The following is a 24,289-nucleotide window of genomic DNA, read 5'->3' as shown; positions in this document are numbered from 1 at the left end:
AGCACCAATATCTTGGTTCAAGTACAAGGACATAGAATGTACTACATGCCTGTAAGCATGGCATGTCTCACTGCTACATAGGATAGGGCTTAACAAAGAGTTCTTAGCACACTTATGACTTATTCTTTAACAAGAAAGGAAACTTTGAAGAGGAACTTGTACTTCCCACACCCATTTCTGTTTTTGGTGACATGTTTAATCCTTCCAACTACTATGTCTGGTCCTCCCATCCTCCCCCGACTTTATTTTTTTATTTTTATTTTTATTTTTTGAGACAGAGTCTTGCTCTGTGGCCCAGAGTGGAGTGCAGTGACACGATCTCTTCTCACTGCATCCTCCATCTCCCAGGTTCAAGCAATTCTCTACCTCAGCTTCCTGATGACTTTATTTTTTATTTGAGACAGGGTCTTATTCTGTCACCCAGGCTGGAGTGCAGTGGTGCAGTCATAGCTCACTGTAGCCTCAAACTCCTGGGTTCAAGCAATCCTCCTGCCTCAGCTTCCAGAGTGGCTGGGACTACTGGTATGAACCACCACACCCAGCTAATCTTTCAATTTTTTTGTAGAGATGGGCCTCACTATATTGCCCAAGCTGGTCTTGAACTCCTAACCTCAAGCAATTCTCCCACTTTGACCTCCCAGAGGGCTAGAATTATGGGTGGGAGCCACCTTGCCCGGCACCACCCACTTTTTCTTTTTTTTTTTAATTAATGAGAACATGGAAATTCAGATAGGACAATGCCAGTTGTGAAACGAACGTCCCATAACTCTTGGTCTTGGGTATTCTTCTCTGTACCTGGTGAATTCTGGAGAGCACCTCCCATCCTGGAGCCCCTCAGTGTTCTCCAGGCCACAGGAAAACACCGTGGAAAGACTTAGAGGAAGCAGGGAGGAATGGAACGTGAAAGCCCAGGTGCAGAGGCTGGAAGCATGAGACACATTTCAGAGAAGAATCACGCAGTTGGCAGAAGCAGGTGGTTCAGGGCAGGGCAGCCAGGAGGGATGGAGCATGGAGAGCCACCAGGGCTGAGATCAAGGACTGGAGCTCCGTCCAGCATCTCAAGTGTGGTCCACTAACCCTGTGAACCCTCTGGGGACTTATTGCGACTGCTGCTTCCAGAGTCCAACCCCGGACATGGTGGAGGTGGGGCCTGGGATGCCACATGGTCGAAAGCATTACCAGGTGCTTTTCTTTTTCAATCCACAACTATTTATTGAGCATCTATTTTGAGAGCTTGTTTGGAGGTATCAGCAGGGGAGCAAGGCTACTTGTATACCCTTGACCAGAGACTAGTCTTCCTCTATGGGGGATGGTCATCCTCTTCGACCAAGCATGTGGTTTCAGGAGGGACACACATGGAGTGATGAGGGAGGAAGGGGACACCCGCCTGGGCCAGCCAGATCAGCTGAATCAACCCTGGCGATCAGTGGGGTGACAGATGTCACAGCCAGGTCACCCTCACGGCCAACTGAACATCTGTTTTGGATAAGTCTATGTATTAGGCCATATAAGTGGTGACCATATGCCCCTGTCTGCTCAGGACAGGCCCTGCTTAGGCCTAGTGTCCTAGCTTAATTTGGCTTTTAACGTATAATACTATCTTAGTTTTTATGTAGTTGAGGGTTTTTTTCATTTTAAGGTAATATTTACTCTTTATAACGTATAATTTTGCAGGTTTCAGCAAGCACATATGATCAAGGAATCACATCATAATCAAGATATAGAGCAGTTCAATATTTCCCTGAACCGCTGTGCAGTTCACTCCTCACTCTGTCACCCAGGGTGGAGCACAATGGTGCTATCAGAGCTCACCTTGACCTTGAACTCCTGGGTGCAAGCGATCCTGCTGCCTTATCCCCCTGCGTAGCTGAGAGTACAGTCACACACCACCATGCCAGCCTCTTTTTTTTTAATTTTTGTAGCGTTGGGGGTCTCACTGTGTTGCCCAGGCTGTTCTCAAACTCATGGGCTCAAACGATCTGCCGACCACTGCCTCCCAAAGTGCAGGGATTAGGGGTGTAAGCCAGTGCTCCCAGCCTTCAACATACTTTTATACACATCACAATCACATTTGAGGACCGTATTTGAGGGACTGTTCATAGAAGTCGCCTGTACTCCTGCACATGTTCAAACCTAATGAGTTCCTGCGAATTATGCATACGATGCAGCCTCGTCCCTGAGCTGAGACTCACTGCCCGTCCACAGCCCATACCATGGACAGGGTGTGACTGGCAGGGTCCGCAAGAAGTGGCCCTGGTGATTTCAGTGGGCACTCTTTGAAACAGCTGCTGGCTGTAATGAGATGTTCGTAAGGTGAGGTGTGCACTGCGGGAAGGAGTTAGGGTGGCGGTTACCAAACAAACGTTGGAAGGTGTCGAGCTCTGTTCCCAGGATCTTTCTGATTCAGACCTTCTTGGCTCAGGGGAGGGCATTAGCGACCCCTCCTCTGTTTGTCCTCCCTGTCAATACACTTTCCTCCTCCTCTCCATCCGTTTCTGAGAGGCCCACATTTCTTCCTCAGTTAATTCATCACCAGAATGACGGATGGGATTCTTTTATCCCATAATTAAATTCAATCTGATCTTGGACTCATTCTCTGATGGCTTCATCTTTTAAGTGATACGTCATCCAAACACCTTGTCATTATGATGCATTGTGCCAATAAGGGACCTGTGCCCTTCTGGAGTGATGGGGCTCCAGCGAGCCATTAGCACGTAGGAGGCACCCCCAGTCGCCATCGGAAAATGCAGAAGCGAGTGACACCCAGCAGCCTCTTGGCTTCCAGATACGATCATGTTTAGGTGTCAGAGCTCAGGCGATGCAGCCCTTGAGAGCACTTTGGAGTTTCCACCCAAGACAAGATGGCTTTGGTCCAGAAAACAGGCCTGAGATTCTGGGAATATGCCTCTCCCATTTGATAGGAAGCAAAGCCAGTCATCCCTTTCCATCCACAAGAACCCAGCTCCTGGAAAGCACGATGGGGGTCAAATTGGGAACTGTAGACCGTGCGGAAGACAGTTGGGAGACTGAGGGTGGATACTCTTATATTTGTGTGTGTGTGTGTGTGTGTGTGTGTTTATTATTAATTAATTACATATTTCAAGACCGGGTCTCACTCTGTTATCCAGGCGGGAGTGCAGTGGTGCGTTCATAGCTCACTGCAGCCTCAATCTCCCAGGCTCGAGTGATCCTCCCACTTCAGCCTCCTGAGTAACTGGGACTACAGGTGCACGCCACCATGCCTAGCTAATTTTTTGTATTATTTGTACAGATGGGGTCTTGCTGTGTTGCCCAGGCTGGTCTCGAACTCCTAGGCTCAAGAGATTCTCCTGCCTCAGTTTTCCAAAGTGCTGGGATTACAGGTGTGAGCGACTGCACCTGACCTTTTGATGCTGAGAAAACGTGCTGCACACACAAGGGGAGATGAGACAGGAAAGAGGAGAGGAATGTCAATGGTGCTCTGTGTATCTGAAATTCGTCACCGCGGAGGTTCTGAGCCACTTATTTTCATCTTCCATTTTCTCTTAGGCCATATTTTTTAAAACCCCTCCTCCTGCATTCCAGTGCACGCTTATAAATTCGTTTTACCTCGCTGCATGCAGATAGTGAGAATATTAACAGCCTTTTTTTTGTTGTCGCTTCTCTGACTCATCTTCCCGCAGAATATTCAAAGCGTTTCTGATTTTATTACATGGGGTTGTCAGCTCCCACCTCCCAGTCCTGCCTCCGTCAGCCTGTGTGTACACCCCTTGCAGACGCCCTCTTTGCAGGCCTCCGGGCAGTGCAGCTTTATGTGCTTTCTGCTTGCTGAGGTTTTCCCCGGGCTTTGGGGGACACAAGCCTCTTTCTCTGCCATCTGCTTTGCTTTCTTTTCTATTTCCAATCCCCAATTCCATTTTTCTAATTATCCCTGAGAAGTGGCTCTCATGGTCCACATACAGAGAACAGGAAGGCTTGAGTTCCTATATATTCCCTGCTGATATATCACCTAAGTTTATGAAATATTCTAAATACTCTGTTGTGATTTCAACAATATTCACAATATCTTCATCAGGAGTAGATTCAATCTCAAGAGACCACTGTTTTTGCTTATCCATTAAGAAACAACTCTTGTCCAGGTGTGGTGGCTCACACCTGTAACCCCAGCACTTGGGGAGGCTGAGGTGGGCAGATCACGAAGTCAAAAGATCAGACCATCCTGTCTAGCATGGTCGATCTCAATCTCATCTCTACTAGAAATACAAAAATTGGCTGAGCATGGTGGTGGGCGCCTGTAATCCCAGCTACATGGGAGGCTGAGCCAGGGAGGCAGAGAACCTGGGAGGCGGAGATTCCAGTGAGCTGAGATCTCACCACTGCACTCCAGTCTGGTGACAGAGCGAGACTCTGTCTCAAAAAAAAAAAAAAAAAAAACTCTTTATCTGTCCATGTTTGATCATGAGATTGCAGCAACTCAATCCCGTCAGTGTACAGCAGTAAATACACATGTACAGGCATACCTCGTTTCATCGTGTTTCACTTTATGGAACTTTGTAGATGTTGCGATTTTTCACAGATTGAAGGGTTGTGTTAACGTGACATCAAGCAAGTCTATGGGTGCCATTTTCCCAACAGCACGTGCTCACCTCACAGCGCTGTGTCACATTTTGGTAATTCTTGCAGTATTTCAAACTTTTTCATTATGATTGCATCTGTTATGGTGGTTTGTGATCAGTATCTTTGATGTTGCTCTCGTAATTATTTGCAGCACTATGAGCTGCACCTGTATAGGACCGCAAATGTGAACCACAAATGTTGTGTGTGTTTGACGGCCCACTGTTGTTCCATGATCCTGTCTCTCTCCCTCTCCTTGGGCCTCTCTGTTCCCTGAGACACAGCAATGTTGAAATTCAGCCAGTTAACAGCCCTATAATGACTTCTGCAAGTTCAAGTGAAAGGAAGAGTCACGCGTCTCTCCGTTGAAGTCAAAAGCTAAAAGTGGTGACAGAGCGCAGAGCGAGACTCCATTTCAAAAAAAAAAAAAAAGAGTTGTTTCTTAATGGATAAGCAAAGACAGTGGACTCTTGAGACGAAATCTACTCCTGATGAAGATGTTGTGAATATTGTTGAAATCACAACAGAATATTTAGAATATCTCATAAACTTAGGTGATATTTCAGCAGCAGGGTTTGAGAGGATTGGCTCCAATTTTGAAAGAAGCTCTACTCTGGGTAAAATACTATTAACCAGCATTGCGTGCTACAGCGAAATATTTCATGAAAGGAAGAGAGTCAATTGACAAAACAAATTTTGCTATTCTCAGCCACCCCAACATTCAGCAGCCACCACCCTGCCACCCTGATCAGTCAGCAGCCATCAACATCAAGCCTTGACCCTCCATTAGCAAAAAGATTACAGCTTACTGAAGGCTCAGATGATCACTAGTATTTTTAGCAATGAAGTATTTTTAAATTAAGCTATGCACATTTTTAAAAGACATGCTATTGCAAACTTAATAGACTACACTATAAACATACCATTTTATACACTGAGAAACCAATATGTTTGTGTGACTTGCTTTTTTTATTGCAATATTTGCCATATTGCAGTGGTCTGCAGCTAAACCTGCAAAATCTCACGGTATGCTATATTTGATTTTGCCTAGGGAGGACTCAGGGTTAAGGAGGAATTACTGTACTATTTCTTTCCTGCCAGAATGGATTGATGAACTATTCTTTCCAGGAAAGCACAATGACAGTCGTAAATTGTTTTCCAGTGGAGATTGTGAGTTGAAAGTTTTGTGTCTTCTTAGAAGTTTAGCTGACTTTTCTCTAGACACAAAAAGTCAATCAGACAGGTTTTGCATTCATGTTAGGCTTGGAACGACAAACTCAGATTGAACAATAGAGTGGTAGCCGTGTCACCAACTGAGCCTTTCTGCCTTGCCCAGGGATGTTAAATGCCACAGTCAAGTACATGAAAGTGACTGCTGATCCTCCTTTTCTTTTCTTCTTCTTCTCTTTTCATTATTTATTTTTGAAACAGGGTCTGTCTCTGTCATCCAGGCTGGAGTGTAGTGGTACAATCAGAGCTCACTGTAGCCTCAACCTCCTAGGTTCAAGCGATCCTCCTGCTTCTGCCTCCAAAGTAGTTGGACTACAGGCAGACACCACCATGCTTGGCTAATTTTTAAATTTTTTTTGTAATTTTTAAATTTTTTTTAATTTTTTTAAGATGGAGTCTTGCTCTGTCGCCTGGGGTGGAATGCAGTGGCACAATCTCGGCTCATTGCAACCTCCACCTCCCAGGTTCAAGTGATTCTCCCGCCTCAGGCTCCTGAGTAGCTGGGATTACAGGCACGTGCCACCATGCTCAGCTAATTTTTTTTTGTATTTTTAGTAGAGACAGAGTTTCACCATGTTGGTCAGGCTGGTCTCGAACTCCTGACCTTGTGATCTGCCTGCCTTGGCCTCCCAAAGTGCTGGGATTACAGGTGTGAGCCACCACCCCTAGCTATTTTTAAATTTTTTATAGAGACAGGGTCTTGCTCTGTTGCCTTTCTGTGTTGACCAGGCTGGTCTCAAACTCCTGGCCTCCTGCAATCCTCCTGCCTCGGCCTCCCAAACTGCTGGGATTTATAGATGTGAGTCAGTGTGCCTGGCCCTTCTTTTTTACAACAGCATTTCAGAGAGTTTGAAAAATACTAATGTAAGTCATCCGTGGTCTTATCACCCTACAACAACTATTATCATTACTGAAGCTTACTTCCAGCTTTTCTTTTTTTCAAAGAAATATGTTGATTTCTTAGGCTGTCTTTATATCACTGAATTAAAAAGGAAACAACGTCACTGTTTCTCAAGGACAAGGAGTGGGGCGTGAAGCCTCCTGGTGGAGATGTATTTAGTGCCTTACTCCTTACGCTGCGAGGCTCAGCAGAGTAGTACAGGACTTCACAGTTGTCTCAGTCCTCACTGCGTGATTCACAGAGCTTTGATTCCTCTTTGGAACAGTAGTATCTGTTGAATGATTATTTTCAGTAAGTTCATAGTGAGATATATACACATACACATATATGTACACACATACTCATAAAACAAGCTACATAAACACTTTTATTATACATACATAGTGTAAGTACTTTTAAAAATTTTATTGTTTATTTTTGAGACGAAGTCATACTCTGGTACCCAGGCTGGAGTGCAGTGGCGTGATCCCAGCTCACTGCAACCTCCACCTCCTGGGTTCAAATGATTCTTCTGCCTTAGCCTCCCGCAAAACTGGGATTACGGGTGCCTGCCACCACGCTCAGCTAATTTTTGTACTTTTAATAGCGACGAGGTTTCACCATGTTGACCAGGCTGGTCTTGAACTCCTTATCTCAGGTAATCTGCCCACCCAAAGTGCATAAGCCACTGTGCCCAGCCATAAGTACGTATCTGTTATAGTATATACTTAGATATATACCTGTATACTTATGGTGTTAAGTATACAGTATTAAGTGGAAGGGGATCATCATTAAGTTCTTCATCCTTCTTGTTGTCGTCACACACTATAAGTATATAGGTATCTATTTAAGTATACACTATTATATATATATATATATATATATATATATATAGTGTGTGTGTGTGTGTGTGTGTGTATGGAGGCAGGACCAAAGCAATGCAATGTGGGATCCTGGATTGGATCCTGGGAAGAAAATCCATGTTTATGGTTTTGATTTGCATGTCCCTTCAATGATAGACTAGATAAAGAAAATGTGGTACATATACATAATAGGATACTTTGCAGCCATAAAAAAAAAGAATACAGTCTTGTCCTTTGCAGGGACATGGATGGAGCTGGAGGCCATTCTCTTTAGCAAAGTAACACAGTAACAGAAAACCAAAGAACTTCTCACTTCTAAGTGGGATGTGAATAATGAGAACACATGGACACATAGAGGGGAACAGCACACACTGGGGCCTATTGGAGGGTGAGGGGAGGGAGAGGAGCAGGAAGAGCATGAACTAGCTCATGGGTACCAGGCTTAATAATATCTGGATGATGAAATAAGCTGTACAACAAACCCCCATGACACAAGTTTACCTATATAACAGACCTGTATATATACCCCGAACTTTAAACAAAGTAAAAAAAAAAAAATCTATAGGAAAGAAAGTTCTTGGTAAAGCTGGAGTGAGACCTCAGTTAATCAATGATGGGTGAGGTCAGGGAAGCTAATATACACATTCCCTTCTCATTATTTCATTTAATCTCTGTATGAGTCTGTTTTCATGCTGCTGATAAAGACATACCTGAGACTGGGCAATTTACAAAACAAGAAGGTTTAATGGACTCACAGTTCCACATGGCTTGGGAGGCCTCACAGTCGTGGTAGAAGGTGAAAGGCACGCCTCACATGGTGGCAGACAAGAGAAGAGAAGTTGTGCAGGGAACCTTCCCTTTATAAAACCATTGGCCCTTATGAGACTTATTCAATATCCAGAATAGCACAGGAAAGACCCACCCCCATGATTCAATTACCTCCCACCTGGCCCTCCTACAACACATGGGAATTGTGGGAGCTACAATTCCAGATGAGATTTGGTGGGGACACAGCCAAACCATACCAATCTCCATAAATGCCCTATGATGGAATCTATAATTGTTCCCATTTTTTTTTTTTTGAGATGGAGTCTCACTCTGTCACCCACTGAAGTGCAGTGACATGATTGCTCACTGCAACCTCTGCCACCGGGATTCAAGCAATTCTCCTGCCTCAGCCTCCTGGGTAGCTGTGATTACAGAAACGCACCACCATGTTTGGTTAATTCTTGTATTTTTATAAAGACAGTTTCACCACGTTAGCCAGGCTGGTCTTGAACTTCTGACCTCAAGTGATCCGCCCTCCTTGCCCTCCCAAAGTTCTGGGATTATAGGCAGGCCACTGTGCCCGGCTATTATCTCCATTTAACAAATGAGGAAGCTGAGTCCCATAGGGCTAAAGTAACTGGCCGAGGACCATAAAATGATTAAGTAGCAGAACTTGGATTTGTTAAGCGGCGCCAGAGTCCAAGTTCTTAACCATATACTTTCCTGTCTCTAATGGTGCCGCAAGGTCGGAAATGCTGCTCTAGTTGTCAAGTGAGGAAGGTGAGCCGGTTGAGCCATGATGCAGAAAGCCAGTGCTTGCTAGCATGTCCATGGTGCACCAGGATCCAGTCCTCCCTTCCCGTTTCACATATAGAAACAAAAAAGAAATGCATGTTATCAGCAGTCTGTCTTATTGGGAAATAGAGTCTTTGCTTCCTTAACCAATTCAGCAGTCAGTGGTGTGCTTTGAAGGTGTGCTTAGGAATTTCTTCCTGATCCCCTGGAAGTCTGAGTGGACTATGCATTCCCTCTCCCACCCAGCTCTTCCAGCTCTAGTGCCCCACATGAAGAGAGGCCTCAGGGGTCTCCACAGGTCATGTGGGCCAGACCCTGCCTCCATCAGAACTGCCCCGATCCATCCACTCCTAGAACTGTCTCTGCAAGAAAATCAGCCTGAGGTTTTGTGGCACAAAGATGTCTCACCATTGATTCCAAGTAGCAAATGCATTTTCTGGAAACGTAATGCTTGAATTCATCGTGATGAGTCATATGGCGGAAGGGAGAAGCCAGCGGAGGAAGGGCCCTTGGGACTATCCCAGCCTCTGGGAGCTGGCCTTCTCTGCAGGAACCATCTGGTTCCATAGCATGCTGTCTAAGCTCCCATATATATTTTTAAATCAACTATATGGAAGCGTAAGGCCAATACAATAAACTGCATCCATTTAATGTGTACAATCTGATGAGTTTTGACAGGTGTGTGCACTTGTGAAGCTGCCTTTGTAATCAAGATTCAGAACGTATCCATCTCCCCCAAGGATTTCTCGTGCTCCTCTTCTAACCCCAGGTCTCAGGCAGCCATCACTTGTCCACTGTGGGATATTTATTTTCTATATTCAGTTTGGGATTGGGCATTTGGGATTCTCCCAAGGCAGCATCCTCTGTCAATATCTAAAGGTCACTGGAGACAGAACATCTTCTCAGGCCTGTATCCTCCATGCCTGGGACTGGGTCCTTGCTCTCAGGACAGCCTGGAGGGGCTCCTGTCCACTGCTTGGCTGGCCTGGCCCAGCTTCCCAGATACCTAGGACAGTAAAGGAGAAACTCTTGTCAATCCCAAGAATATGCACATGAACTTGCAGTCATAAGAAACCGTTTTTCTGGGCTTTAACCACTCAATAAATAAATTTACCTCAAAGAAGATCTGAATTAATGGAATATATCTCTCTGTCTCTTGAGTAGAAGCTGGGAAACCTGAACTTTTCTTTTTTTATGTGTGTTTGTTTATTTTAGAGACAGGATCTTGCTCTTTCACCCAGGCTGGAATGCAGTGGTCAAGTCATAGCTCACTGCAGCCTCAAGTTCCTGGGCTCAAGAGAGCCTCCTGCCTCAGCCTCCCAAGTAGCTGGGATGACAAGCATGTGCCACTATTCTCAACTAATTTATTTTATTTTTATAGAAACAGTGTCTCACTATGTTGCCTAGGCTGGTCTTGAATTCCTGTCCTCTGGTGATCCTCCTGCCTCAGCCTCCCAAATTGCTGGGATTATAGATATGAGCCACTGTGCCCAAGAAACCTACATTTTACATTTAACCATTGTTTTCTACACTGGCTGCTGGGTTTTAAAATCAGGAGAAAGGTCCTTAATAGGAAAGCAATTGCAAGCCATGTCTTTATTGATAATCGGATGGATTTTACTGTGGTTGGGAATCATTCTGCAATTATTTATCTGGTTTTTATTTATCTGGCTATAACCTGCATATTTCAGTTTTCCTTCAAGGCTGTTAAATTTGGGTTAACAGTTGTGTGTGTCTCTTAGATCACCTCAAATGGGAATTTCTTTTTCCCTTAAATGAGAATTAATTTTATGTGAGCTCAGAGGGTTTTTTCCTAATGCATGAGGGTGTGGATAACGGCGTTCATTTCTCCTCTTGGGCCCAGGAGCCAAGCACATAGTAATCCCATCCTCTTCCAAAGACATTAATAGAGCATCTGATTCTTGCAAGATACTTTTCTTGGTCCTTATGCTGGATAAAAATGGGTAGAATGCTGCTAAAAATAACGATAATGAAAACCTATAGCAAAGAAAGGCACATTGATTAAATATGAAATTATGTAAGTTAGAAGAATCACATCTGGGTGGGGGCTACATGGAGCCAGTGGACACAGGGTGGGGCTAGGGTGACAATCTCCTGCGTACAGGGAAGGCAGGCTGGACTGGCAGCTGTTATTGAGAAACCTCATGTCATCTGTCAGACTAAGCCAGAAAAGCAAGAGTTATGTCTGAAAAAGTAAGTTGGACCATAGAGCAAAAAGCCAAGGGAGAAAGTTTATTCTTAATTAGTGGACCATGAGAGCAACGGAAGGTTGAGGTAAAGAATGGCATGATGTTAACCTGCAGGACTGGATAGGGGAGATGGGAACCGGGAGGGTCTGGAGGCAGGAGGACCAGTGAGGAAGATCTGACTTTATCTGCATCGGTTTCAGAATAGTCAGAATATTCAAATCTCAGAATTGTCTGGAATTTTAGGAGGAAATATTTATTTGCGGCAGGAATTGGAAGATGTGCAAATCTGTAGATGAGAAGGATGAGAGAGAGGAAGGGTGCAAAGCTGACTCAAGTATGCAAGTCTAGAACTAGGGAAGGGGTCAAGACTCTGGGTGCATAACAGGGAGCTAATTGTCCATTGGCTCTACACAGGAGGAGTGAGTCACAAGTTTCAGGCAGTCATAGACTCAGAGAAGGATGCATTACCCATTGGCTCTTCAGTAATGGGTTTCAGGCAGTCATAAACTCAGAATAGGATGCATTACCCAAGCAGGATTACCTTGGCAACAGTGGGCATCATCATACTGAGATGATAGATTTCACAGAGAGTGGCTTGGTCATAATTTGGTGAATGAGCATCAAAGCAATGAAATAGCTTTCAGTAGTAGAGTACATTAGATACTTTGAAGGGTCTCCCTGCTATCATACAGACAGATTCTAGATAAACTACATTATTTATATTTTTTTCTAGGCTCATAAGGAAGTGGTTGTATCAGTGAGCTTTTGCTGCATAACAAATCATCCCAAGACATTTTCAGATAAACTAAATCTGACAGTGTGTGTCACTATGCCCGTCACCAAAGGAACGTCTAAAGAATGTACTTTAGGGAAAAGGAAAATGACTCCAGAAGGATGTCTTGAGGCAGGGATGAATTATAAGCAAATAAATTTAGAAACACATAAATAAATCTACATAAACATTTATTGCATAAAATCATAAGAATAATGTCTAATTTGAAGAACAAGGGAGATATAACCAAAATACTGAACAGTTAGAAGGAAATGATCAGATTTAGTATCCTAAGGTCTTTGAATTTGATTGAGGGGAAGCAGATGTTAAGATATTTTATAAAATTAGATTTTGCAAAGTTGTCAATGGTTAAATTTCAAGAGTAAACAATAAAGTAATAGAAATAGAGTGTGATTTCTAAATCGGTAGAGGGGAACAATGAAATATGATAACATGTCAACAAATCAACCAAAATGCAACTAATCCAAGCAAAGGCACCTAGAGGAGAAAAAAGGAAACGGAGGAGCCCGGACGAACAGAAAGCACAAAGGGGGCGGTAGAAATAGGTCCAAAGATATCATTAATTACAATGTCAAAAGACAGAGATGTCACCTTAAATTTTTAAAACTCCAGCTGTATTCATTTTCAAGAGACACATTATAGGTGGGTGTTGAACAATGAGAACATGTGGACACAGGGAGGGGAGCATCACACTCTGGGGTCTGTTGGGGGGAAATAGGGGAGGGACAGCGGGGGGGTGGGGAGTTGGGGAGAGATAGCATGGGGAGAAATGCCAGATATAGGTGAAGGGGAGGAAGGCAGCAAATCACACTGCCACGTGTGTACCTATGCAACAATCTTGCATGTTCTTCACATGTACCCCAAAACCTAAAATGCAATAAAACAAAAAATTGAAAAATAAAAAATTAAAAAGAGACACATTTAAAAGCTCCGGAGAGTGAAATGTTGGAAGCAAAACGATGGCAAGGGTTATGGTAGGTAAATCCGAAAGAGCAGAAAGCTGGGGTAACCTCATTAATATCAAACAAACTAGCCCATAAAACAAAATGCGTTATTAAAGATGAATGCAGCCTGGACACAGTGGCTCATGTCTGTAATCCCAACACTTTGAGAGTCTGAAATAGGAGAATCATTTGAGCCTAGGAGTTTGAGACCAGCCTGGGCAAAATAGTGAGACCTTGTCTCTGCAAATTTTTTTTTTTTAAATAACCAGGTGTTGTGGCATGCACCTGTAGTCTTAGCTACTTGGGAGGCTGAGGCAGGAGGATCACTTGTGCCCAGGAGTTGGAGGCTGCAGTGAATCACTTTACTGCATTCAGCCTGAGTGACAGAGTGAGACCCCTGTCTCAGAAAAAAAAAAAATAATAAGGTGAAGTGTGTCAGTGTCTAATGATAAAAGTTTCTGTTTTCCAGTAAGATAGAATAATTCTTGACCAGGCACAGTGGCTCACACCTGTAATCCCAGCAGTCTGGGAGGCTGAGGCAGGCAGATCACTTGAGACCAGGAGTTCAAGACCAGCCTGGCCAACATAGCGAAACCCCATCTCTATTGAAAATACAAAAATTTAGCTGGGGACAGTGGCACACACCTGTAGTCCCACTCAGGAGGCTAAGGCACAAGAATTGCTTGAGCCCAGTTGGCAGAGGTTGCCCTGAGCTGAGATTGCACCACTGCACTATAGCCTGGGTGACGTAGCAAGACTCTTTCTCAAAATAATAATAATAATTATTATTATTAACTACTTAGCTTAACTTGTATACATTCTCAAATCTGTCGTCTTCTCACCTTCACTGTCACGCTTGAGTTCAGACTTCATCAGCTCCTCCCATCTTCATTGCAGTTCATTCTCCACTCAACAGCCAGTGTGGTCAGCCTAAAATTCAGATGGCTCTTGATGAGAAAGCCTCGATTCCTGAACTTGATGTAGACTGTACATCTACAAGATGTAGAGTCTCGCCTGCCCTAGACCCAGCTCCCTGACCTCTGTACTCCATCATGGTGAAAGCTATGCTTGGGTTCTCCAAAAAACTGTATTTCCTCTAGTTTCCAGACCTTTAAACATGCTGTTCCCTCTTCCTGGTGTGGTCTGATTTTCTCTTAGTTGGCTGACTTCATCAGAGCTTGACTTCAATGCCTCCTCCTCTGGGAATCCTTCTCTGATCTTCTTCTTTTGGGTTGGAGACCCATCCTTTCTGCTTTTATGAACACACTTCGTGTATTTCCTAGCAGTAGTTCACATTTTGTTATCAGCGCCTTCTCACTTGCCTGCCTCCAGTGAGTAAGCTGTGAACACCTTGAAAGCAAGCACTGTGTCATTCATTCATGACGGCAACAAATATTTATCAAGCACCTACTATGTGCCAGGCATTCTTCTAAGAGCTAGGGATAGAGCAGCGAACAAAAAAGTGAACCAAACAAAACCCCTGCCTTCATACCACTGTCATTCTAGACCAGGGAGCCAAACAACAAACTGGGTAAGGAAGGGAAAGAGATGGTCCGTTAGAGGATAATAGGTGTTTGCAGGGAAGCAAAGCAAGGAGAAAGACAGGGAGTCAGGGGCGGAGCTGAAATGTTAAATAAGATGATCAAGGGAGTGTCTCGTCAAGAATGTGACATTTAGGCAGAAGCTTGAAGAGGGTGAGAGAGTGAGCCATTCAGACATCTGGTACCACTGGTAGATACCGCTCCTGGGTAGCTACCCAAAGGAAAAGAAGTCATTCTAGCAAAAAGATGCCTGCACTGGTATGTTTGTCGCAGCACTATCCGTAATAACAAAGTCATGGAATTAACCTAAGTGCCCATCAAGAGTGGACGGGATAAAGAAAATATGGTATATATATATATATATATATATATATATATGTCATGGAACACTACGCAACGATAAAAAAATGAAATCATATCCTTTGCAGCAACATAGATGTAGCTGGAGGCCACTATCCTAAGAGAATTAACAAAGGAACAGAAACCTAATACCACGTTGCCACTTACAAGTGGGAGCTAAACATTGGGTGCACCTGAACTTAAAAATGAAAAGAATAGACATTGGGGACTACCAGAGTTGGGGGGACATAAGGGTTGAAAACTGCCTATTGGGTACTATATTTACTATTGGGGTGATGGGTTCAATAGAAGCCCAAACCTTACCATTATGCAATATATATACATAACAAATCTATACCCCCTAAATCTAAAATTTTAAAAATCATAAAAAGAGCAAGACAGATAACTAAGGGAAGAGCATTGACGAGAGAAGGAAAAGCCAGTGCAAAGGCTCTGAGCAGAAGCAGACATGGGCGGTTCAAAGATCAACAGGGAGGCCCATGTGGCTGGATTAGAGGGAGCAAGGGGCAGAGTTCTGGAAGCTCAGAAAGCTATTATTGGATTGCAAGACCCATCGCAAGGATCTTGGACTTTTATTTGGGGTGAGATTGGAAGCTTTCAGAAGATTTTCAGCAGAGAGATGGCATGCCCTGACTCCAATTTAAAGTAACATGATTTTAAATAATATAACATTTTTAAGACAGTCACTCTGGATGGGGTGTTGATTAAAAAAAAACTGAGGGAGAAAAGGAGGGGGAACTGGGGAACAAGTTAGGAGGCCATTGCACTAACCTCATCTAGAAAGGAAGGTGGCTTAGAACAGGGAGGTAGCCGTGGAGGTGAAATCTGGATACGATTTGCAAATGCATTAAATATGTTGAATCAGAGAAAGGGTTAAGTAGGTGTTTGGCCTAAGCAACTGTAGGATGAAATTATCGTTACTCAGATGGAACAGATGCTAGACGAGCGTATGGGTGATGATGGTTACACAAGAGGATGGGTTCAGTTGGGTCATATACATTTAAAATGCTTATTAGACATTCAAGTGGTGTGTCAAGTTAGGGAGTTGGATATACAAAGGTGAATTAAGGAAAAGTTTTGGTTTGGAGATAGAGGTTTCATACAGTTAGCCAAATTAGCACGTAGATGCTATTGAAAGCACCGAGGATAGAAAACTCTCCAAGAAAATGACTACACTTAGGAGAAGTTCTGTCAGCGGCACTCAGCACAGTGCCTGGGTGCCACTGAAGAAAAAGCAATTGAAGTTCATAATTTATGGGTCCCGATGTATTAGGCTGTTCTTGCCTTGTTTTTAAGAAATATCTGAGACTGGGTAATTTATAAAGAAAAGAGGTTTAATTGGCTTATGACTGTGCAAGTGTAGCACCAACATCTGGTCAGCGTCTGGTGAGGTCTCAGGGAGCTTTTGCCCATGGCAGAAGATGAGGCGGGAGCAGACACATCACATGGCAAGAGTGGGAACAAGAAAGTGAGGTGGGAAGGTAGACTTTTAAACAACCAGAGCTTGCATGAACTGAGCAAGAAATCACTTATCGCCAAGGGGATGGTGCTTAAACCATTCATGAGGGATTTGGCCCCATGATAAGTTACCTCCCACCAGACCCCCATCTCCAACATTGGCAGTCACATTTCAACATGATATTTGGAGGGGATAAACATCCAAACCATATCACCTGATGACCTTTAAAAGAGCAATTTCAATGAAGCAATGGCAGCAGAAGTTAGGCTGCAAGGCATTAAAGGAATAAGAGAGAGGAAATTCAAATTGAGAGACAGAGCTGTGGCTAGAGACGATATCCTCAGCATAAAGATCTGGTTATATTTGTAGTGCGATTGAAGAAAGAGAGAGTAATGGCTTAGGGTGCCTGCAGAGTGGGGAGGGGGTCAGAGACTGAAGGAAAGGAGAGGGATGAGGAGTCATGGTAGGCAGACAACACCACAGAAGCTCCTGGTTCAGGACTGAGACAAAATTTGGACATTTGATTGACAGCAGATCCAAGGGCTCACTACCCACCTGCCTTATGGTAGAAAAGCGGATGTGAGATCTGCTTGCCTAACTTTAGCCCCATCATCCATCATCCCTTACTTCTCAGGTTTTTGAAAGGTAAGGGAGACAACTTTTCAACAAAATGGACAGTAATATTCTCTGAAGGCAGTAAGTGCCCAGGACACCAGGATAGGAGATTAAGGAGGAAGGACACTTTTTTAAAAATCCAGACTCTGGCAGGGATGGGAGGAGTGTTGGCTGACAGAGAGTCACATGAGGCTAATGAAAAGATGAGAGGGGCCCAGGCACAGTTGGGACACAGGTCTCCAGTGGGTGTAGTCAGTTGGCACCTGTCCCTGGCCCTGTGGAAGCAAAAACCAAGGAGACTCGTAAAGTCTGCAGTTGAGAGTGACGTGAGGTACCTGGTGGCTGGTGTGATCACAGAGGTGTATTAAACACACTGCTTGCACTGGCAGTGAACATTCTGAAAAGGGAATTAAGAGAACAAAACCATTTACAATAGCATCAAAAAGGATTAAATGCTTAGGGATACATTTAGTCAAAAAAATGCAAGACATGTACACTGAAAATGACAAAACATTATTGAAAGAAATTAAAGATCTAAGTAAAAAAGATATCCTGTGTTCATGGATTAGAGGACTTAAGAGTGTTAAGATGGCAATTCTTTCTAAATTGATCTAGAGATTCAATGCAATCCCTATCAAAATGCCAACTGCCTTTTTATTTTTTTGCAGAAACGGAAAAGCTGATCCTAAAATACATATGAAATGCTAGGGACACAAAATAGCCAGAACAGTATGGAAAAAGAACAAAGTTGCATGATTCACACTTCCCAGTTCTAAGACTTACTACAAAGCTATAATAATCAAAGCAGAATATTACTGGCACAAAGATAGACATGGAGATCAAAGGACCCACATTTAGGGTCTAGAAACAAACCTTCATATTTATAGTCCATTGATTTTTGACAAGAGTGACAAGAGTGACAAGACAATTCAATAGGGAAAGAATGGTCTTTTTGGCAATGGTGCTGGGACACAGATATTCACATAACAAAGAGTGAATGTGGACCCCTACCTTATACTATATAGAAAAGAATTCAAAGGGCATCAAAGGCCTAAATATAAGAACTGAAAATATAAAATTCTTAGAAAACATAGGGGTAAATCTTCATGACCTTGGACTTTGCAATAATTTCTTATATATGACTTCAAAACCACAAATAACCAAAGAAAAAATAGATACTTTGTATTTTACCAAAAATAAAAACTTTTATGCTTCAAAGGACATTATCAAGCACATGAAAAACAACCCACAGAATGGGAGAAAATACTTGTAAGTCATATGTCAGGAAAATGTCTTAGTATCCAGAATATGTAAAGAACTCTTATAACTCAAAAATAAGAACACAAAATAACTCTTTTTTTTTAACGGTCAAAAGATTTGAACAGACTTTTTTTCCAAAGGAGGTATAAAATGGCCAATAAGCAAATGAAAAGATGTTCAACATCTTTAGCCATTAGAGAAATGCAAGTTAAAACCACAATGGCCACTTCACACTCACTAGGATGGCAAGAATCAAAAAAAGCAGACAATATGATCTTTGTGTGATCATGAGTTGGCCAGGATATGAAGAAATTGAAACCTCAGTTCATTGCTGGTGGGAGTGTAAAATGGTACAGCTGCTTTGGAAAACAGTTTGGCAGTTCCTTAGAAAGTTAAACATAGAGTTACCATATGGCCCAAGAATGAGTAATTCTACTCCTAGGTTTATACCTCAGAGAATTGAAAACATATGTTCATATGAAAATTGTACATGAATATCCATAGCAGCATTATTCATAATAGCCAAAAAGTGGAAATGACTCAATGTCCAGCTTGAAAACGAATTAACAAAATGGTCAAGATGAGGAGACCACTCCTTGAAGAGGCATATTAGAGCAGCACATACATCCAGTTGCTCCGAAGACCTGAAAGGAAAGGTCTGGGGGCTGGAAGACATTGTGTGTGATAGAGAATCACACTGAAGCCTAGGAAAGTTGAAGCCAGAACATTCTAGAGGAAGGCAGTTAGTAGCATCTCCAGGCAGGAAAACAGCAAGACAAAGCCTTAGAAGCAGGAGAGCCTGTTTAACATGCAGAGGACAGGAAGAAGAGATCCTCAAGGAGGGAGCTTGAGGGATGAGGAGTCGTGGTAGGCAGACAACACCACGAAAGCGCCCGGTTCAGGACTCGGGCAAAATTTGGACATTTGGTTGGCAGCAGATCCAAGGGCTCGCTACCCACCTGCCTTATGGTAGAGAAGCGGATGTGAGATCTGTTTGCCTAACTTTAGCCCCGTCATCCTTCAGACCACAGTACTGGCTTCCAACTTTCTCATAAGAGGAGACGAGAACTGGTCCCTTGGCCAGACCAGCAGAACCTGTGCACATGACCTAGTATTTTCCGTGTGCCAAACACCTTCCCCTGGAAAGGAAATTCCACCCAGAGCCCTCCTCACCTGCCCCAGCCTACCCTGCATGCCTGCATGGCTTAGGACTGCCATGTGGCCTCTGCAGGTCCTAGCATTCTAGGTCTTATTGTTTCACTCCCTAGCAGACCTCAGAGAGGAGAACCTCTAACTCCCTCTTTAAACATCTGGGTCACAGATATGCACAGTTAGTTAACTTCTTAGTGCTGCTCATCCGCCTGCTGGATAATAGATTGATGCATAATTTCAATAAGCAGCTGTGTATATCTTTCCCCTGAACATCAAGGCAGCTTGCTGTCATTCATCACTTTGCATTTGGAGAATTTAAATATATTCAGGGAGACATTGTTTAGGGAGGCAGAGGGAGGGCTTCTGATTTTCTTACCATTTTGCCTCTAACAGTTACTTTGAATTGGAACTAATTGGGGTTTAAAGCACACGTTAACCACATCTCTCTCAAGGGCACTTAATAAACTCCCTGTCCCTTGTTCAAGGAGAGCAGGCAGGCCCTCCTTTTGGGATCAGAGCCAAGAGTTTCTGAGTAGCTTTCATCAAGAAATGAGAACCCCATGCAGAGAATCTTATCTACCAGAAAAGAGCCACTCCTGTCCCTGAGCAGAGTACCTTCTTATTTCATTCCTGGACAGAATATGCTCAAGCTCTCTGGAGGAGGGGGGTTCCCCTGGCAATCTGGGAGGGGGCTCTTCTGCTGCTCAGCTGCTGGGCCATGGCAGCCAACCATCAGGTTTTTGGTGACCAAAAGAAAGCAGCCAGCACCCAGCCAGGTGACCAGATGTCTTCATGCCTCAGTTTCCTCATCTATAAAATATAAAGAATAATAGAACCTATCTTGCAGAGTTATTGTGAAAATTGCATTATTCTCTCTACAATGGTTAGAAATGATGCCAAGTGGTATTTTTTTAATAGGCAACAGCTGTGTAGAAGTGGCTTTTTTTTTCTGAGATGGAGTCTAGTTCTATCACCAGGCAAGAGAGCTTGTGCAGGGGAACTGTCCTTTATAAAACCATCAGATCTCCTGAGACTTACTTATCACAAGAACAGCACGGGAAAAACCTGCCTTCATGATTCAGTTACCTCCCACCAAGTCCCTCCCACAACACGTGAGGATTATGGGAGTTACAATTCAAGATGAGATTTGGGTGGGGACACAGCCAAACCATGTCACAGAGTTCTAACAATGAATTCTTTTTAATTTCTATTTTTATTTGATTCAGGGGTACATGGACAGATTTTGTTTGGGGCATGCTTGAAACTGTCACCCAGGTAGTGAGCACAATACCCAATAGGTAGTTCTTCCTGCCTTCCTTTCTCCCTCCTTCCTTCTGGCGTTCCCAGTGTCTGTAATTTCCATCTTTATGTCCATGAATACCCAATGTTCAGCTTCCACTCACAAGTGAGAACACACAGTATGTTTTTCAGATTCTGCATTAATTCTCTTAGGATAATGGCCTCCAGCTGCATCCATGCTGCTGCATAAGACCTGACGTTGTTGTTCTTCATGGCTAGTGTATCTGTACATTTTCTTTATCCAGTTCACCTTGTACGGGCACCTAGGCTGATTGCATGTCTTTGCTATTGTGAATAGTGCTGCGATGTACATGCGAGTGCATGTGTCTTTGGTAGAATGATCTTTTCCTTTGGGTAGATACCCAGTAATGGGATTACAGGTAATTCTAACTAAAAACAAGTTCTGTTTTCAGTTCTTCGATAAGCCTCCAAACTTCTCCCCACAGTGGATGAACCAATTGACATTCCCACCGACAGTGTATGTAAGCATTCCCTCTTCTCTGCAGCCTCACCAACATCTGTTATTTTTTGATGTTTTAATAATAGTCATTCCAGGCCAGGCACAGTGGCTCATGCCTGTAATCCCAGCACTTTGGGAGGCCCAGGTGGGTGGATCACAAGGTCAGGAGTTCGAGATCAGCCCGGCCAACACGGTGAAACCCTGTCTCTACTAAAAATACAAAAATTAGCTGGGCGCAGTGGCAGGTGCCTGTAATTCCAGCTACTTGGGAGGCTGAGAGAGGAGAATCGCTTGAACCTGGGAGGCGGAGGTTGCAGTGAGCCAAGATCATACCACTGCACTCTAGCCTGGGTAGATAGCAAGACTCCATCTCAAAAAAAAAAAAAAAAAAAAAAAAAAAAATATATATATATATATATATATATATATATATATATATATATAGCTATCCTGGTGTGAGATGGTATCTCATTGTGGTTTTCATTTGTACATCTCTGATGATTAGTAATGAGCATTTTTTCATGTGATTTTGGCCACTTGTATGTCCTTTGAGCATAAAAGTGGATTAATTGAATCATAAGGCCACAAACTTTTTTTAATTTAATTATATTTTACGTTTTGGGGTACATGTGAAGAACATGCAAGATTGTGGCATAGGTACACACATGGCAGTGTGATTTGCTGCCTTCCTCCCCATCACCTATATCTGGCATTTCCCCCATGCTATCTCTCCCCAACTCCCCACCCCACACTGTCCCTCCCATTTCCCCCCAACACACCCCAGTGTGTGATGCTCCCTTCCCTGTGTCCACGTGTTCTAATTGTTCAACACCCACTTGTGAGTGAGAACATGTGGTGTTTGATTTTCTGTTCTTGTGTCAGTTTGCTGAGGATGATGGTTTCCAGGTTCATCCAGGTCCCTACAAAGACACAAACTCGTCATTTTTGATGGCTGCATAGTATTCCATGGTGTATATGTGCCACATTTTCCCTGTCCAGTCTGTCATTGATGGGCATTTGGGTTGGTTCCAGGTCTTTGCTATTGTAAACAGTGCTGCAATGAACATTCATGTGCATGTGTCCTTATAGTAGAATGATTTATAATCCTTTGGATATATACCCAGTAATGGGATTGCTGGGTCAAATGGAATTTCTAGGTCCTTGAGGAATCGCCACACTGTATTCCACAATAGTTCAACTAATTTACACTCCCACCAACAGTGTAAAAGTGTTCCTATTTCTTCATATCCTCTCCAGCATCTGTTGTCTCCAGATTTTTTAATGATCGCCATTCTAACTGGCGTGAGATGGTATCTCAATGTAGTTTTGATTTGCATTTCTGTAATAACCAGTGATGATGCGCATTTGTTCATATGTTTGTTGGCCTCATATGTGTCTTTTGAAAAGTGTCTATTCATATCCTTCGCCCACTTTTGAATGGGCTTATTTTTTTCTTGTAAATCTGTTTTAGTTCTTTGTAGATTCTGGATATTAGCCCTTTGTCAGATGGGTAGATTGCAAAAATTTTTTCCCATTCTGTTGGTTGCCGATTCACTCTAATCACTGTTTCTTTTGCTGTGCAGAAGCTGTGGAGTTTGATTAGGTCCCATTTGTCTATTTTGGCTTTTGTTGCCAATGCTTTTGGTGTTTTGGTCATGAAGTCCTTGCCTACGCCTATGTCCTGAATGGTTTTGCCTAGATTTTCTTCTAGAGTTTTTACAGTGCTGGGTCTCATGTTTAAGTCTTTAATCCATCTGGAGTTAATTTTAGTGTAAGGTGTCAGGAAGGGGTCCAGTTTCTGCTTTCTGCACATGGCTAGCCAGTTTTCCCAACACCATTTATTAAACAGGGACTCCTTTCCCCATTGCTTGTTTTTGTGAGGTTTGTCAAAGATCAGATGGTTGTAGATGCGTGGTGTTTCCTCTGAGGCCTCTGTTCTGTTCCATTAATCTATATCTCTGTTTTGGTACCAGTACCATGCTGTTTTGATTACTTTAGCCTTGTAGTATTGTTTGAAGTCCAGTAGCATGATGCCTCCAGCTTTGTTCTTTTTGCTTAGAATTGACTTGGCTGTGTAGGCTCTCTTTTGGTTTCATATGAAGTTTAAGGTGGTTTTTTCCACTTCTGTGAAGAAGGTTATTGGTAGCTTGATGGGGATAGCGTTGAATCTGTAAATTACTTTGGGCAGTATGGCCATTTTCACAATATTGATTCTTCCTAACCATGAACATGGAATGTTTCTCCATCTGTTTGTGTCCTCTCTTATTTCGTTGGGCAGTGGTTTGTAGTTCTCCTTGAAGAGGTCCTTTACATCCTTTGTTAGTTGTATTCCTAGGTATTTTATTCTCTTTGTAGCAATTGTGAATGGCAGTTCGTTCTTGATTTGGCTCTCTTTAAGTCTGTTATTGGTGTATAGGAATGCTTGTGATTTTTGCACATTGATTTTGTATCCTGAGACTTTGCTGAAGTTGCTTACCAGTTTCAGGAGGTTTTGGGCTGAGACGATGGAGTCTTCTAGATATACGATGATGTCATCTTTGACAAAATTCAACAGCCCTTTATGCTAAAAAACCCTCTATAAATTAGGTATTGATGGAACGTATCTCAAAATAATAAAAGCTATTTACGACAAACCCACAGCCAATATCATACTGAATGGGCAAATACTGGAAGCATTCCCTTTGAAATCTGGCACTAGACAAGGATAGCCTTTCCCACCACTCCTATTCAATATAGTATTGGAAGTTCTAGCCAGAGCAATCAGGCAGGAAAAAGAAATAAAGAACAAAGTATATACTTAGAAATCTCCTTTTTCAAAGGTTGCAGTAATCTACCTTCCCTCCAACTCAATAGTGAGAAGGCCCATCTTAGACTTGTCACCAGAATGTGAATAATCTCTTATTTTAGTTTCAGGTTTTTTTGGTTTTGTCTGTTTTTTGAGACAGAACCTGGCCCTGTTGCCCAGGCTGGAGTGCAATGGCGCGATCTCGGTTCACTGCAACTTCCATTTCCCAGATTCAAGCAATTCTCCTGCCTCAGCCTCCTGAGTAGCTGGGATTATAGGTGC

The 24,289-nt window shown here is 43.0% G+C and overlaps 1 protein-coding gene across 1 annotated transcript in view; it reads left to right on the top strand.

The window, feature by feature from the left end:
• The window catches only part of GALNT17 (polypeptide N-acetylgalactosaminyltransferase 17), a 554,525-nt gene that overhangs the window by 526,978 nt on the left and 3,258 nt on the right, over positions 1–24,289 (top strand). The gene's annotated exons all lie outside the window — the stretch shown is intronic.

The sequence above is a fragment of the Aotus nancymaae genome, unplaced genomic scaffold, assembly GCF_030222135.1.
Source record: "Aotus nancymaae isolate 86718 unplaced genomic scaffold, 86718_ANA_hifiasm-v0.15.2.pri h1tg000012l, whole genome shotgun sequence".
Taxonomy (NCBI): domain Eukaryota; kingdom Metazoa; phylum Chordata; class Mammalia; order Primates; family Aotidae; genus Aotus; species Aotus nancymaae.
Note: the sequence above shows the minus strand (reverse complement) of the source record. Positions and strands in the feature narration are given on the sequence as shown.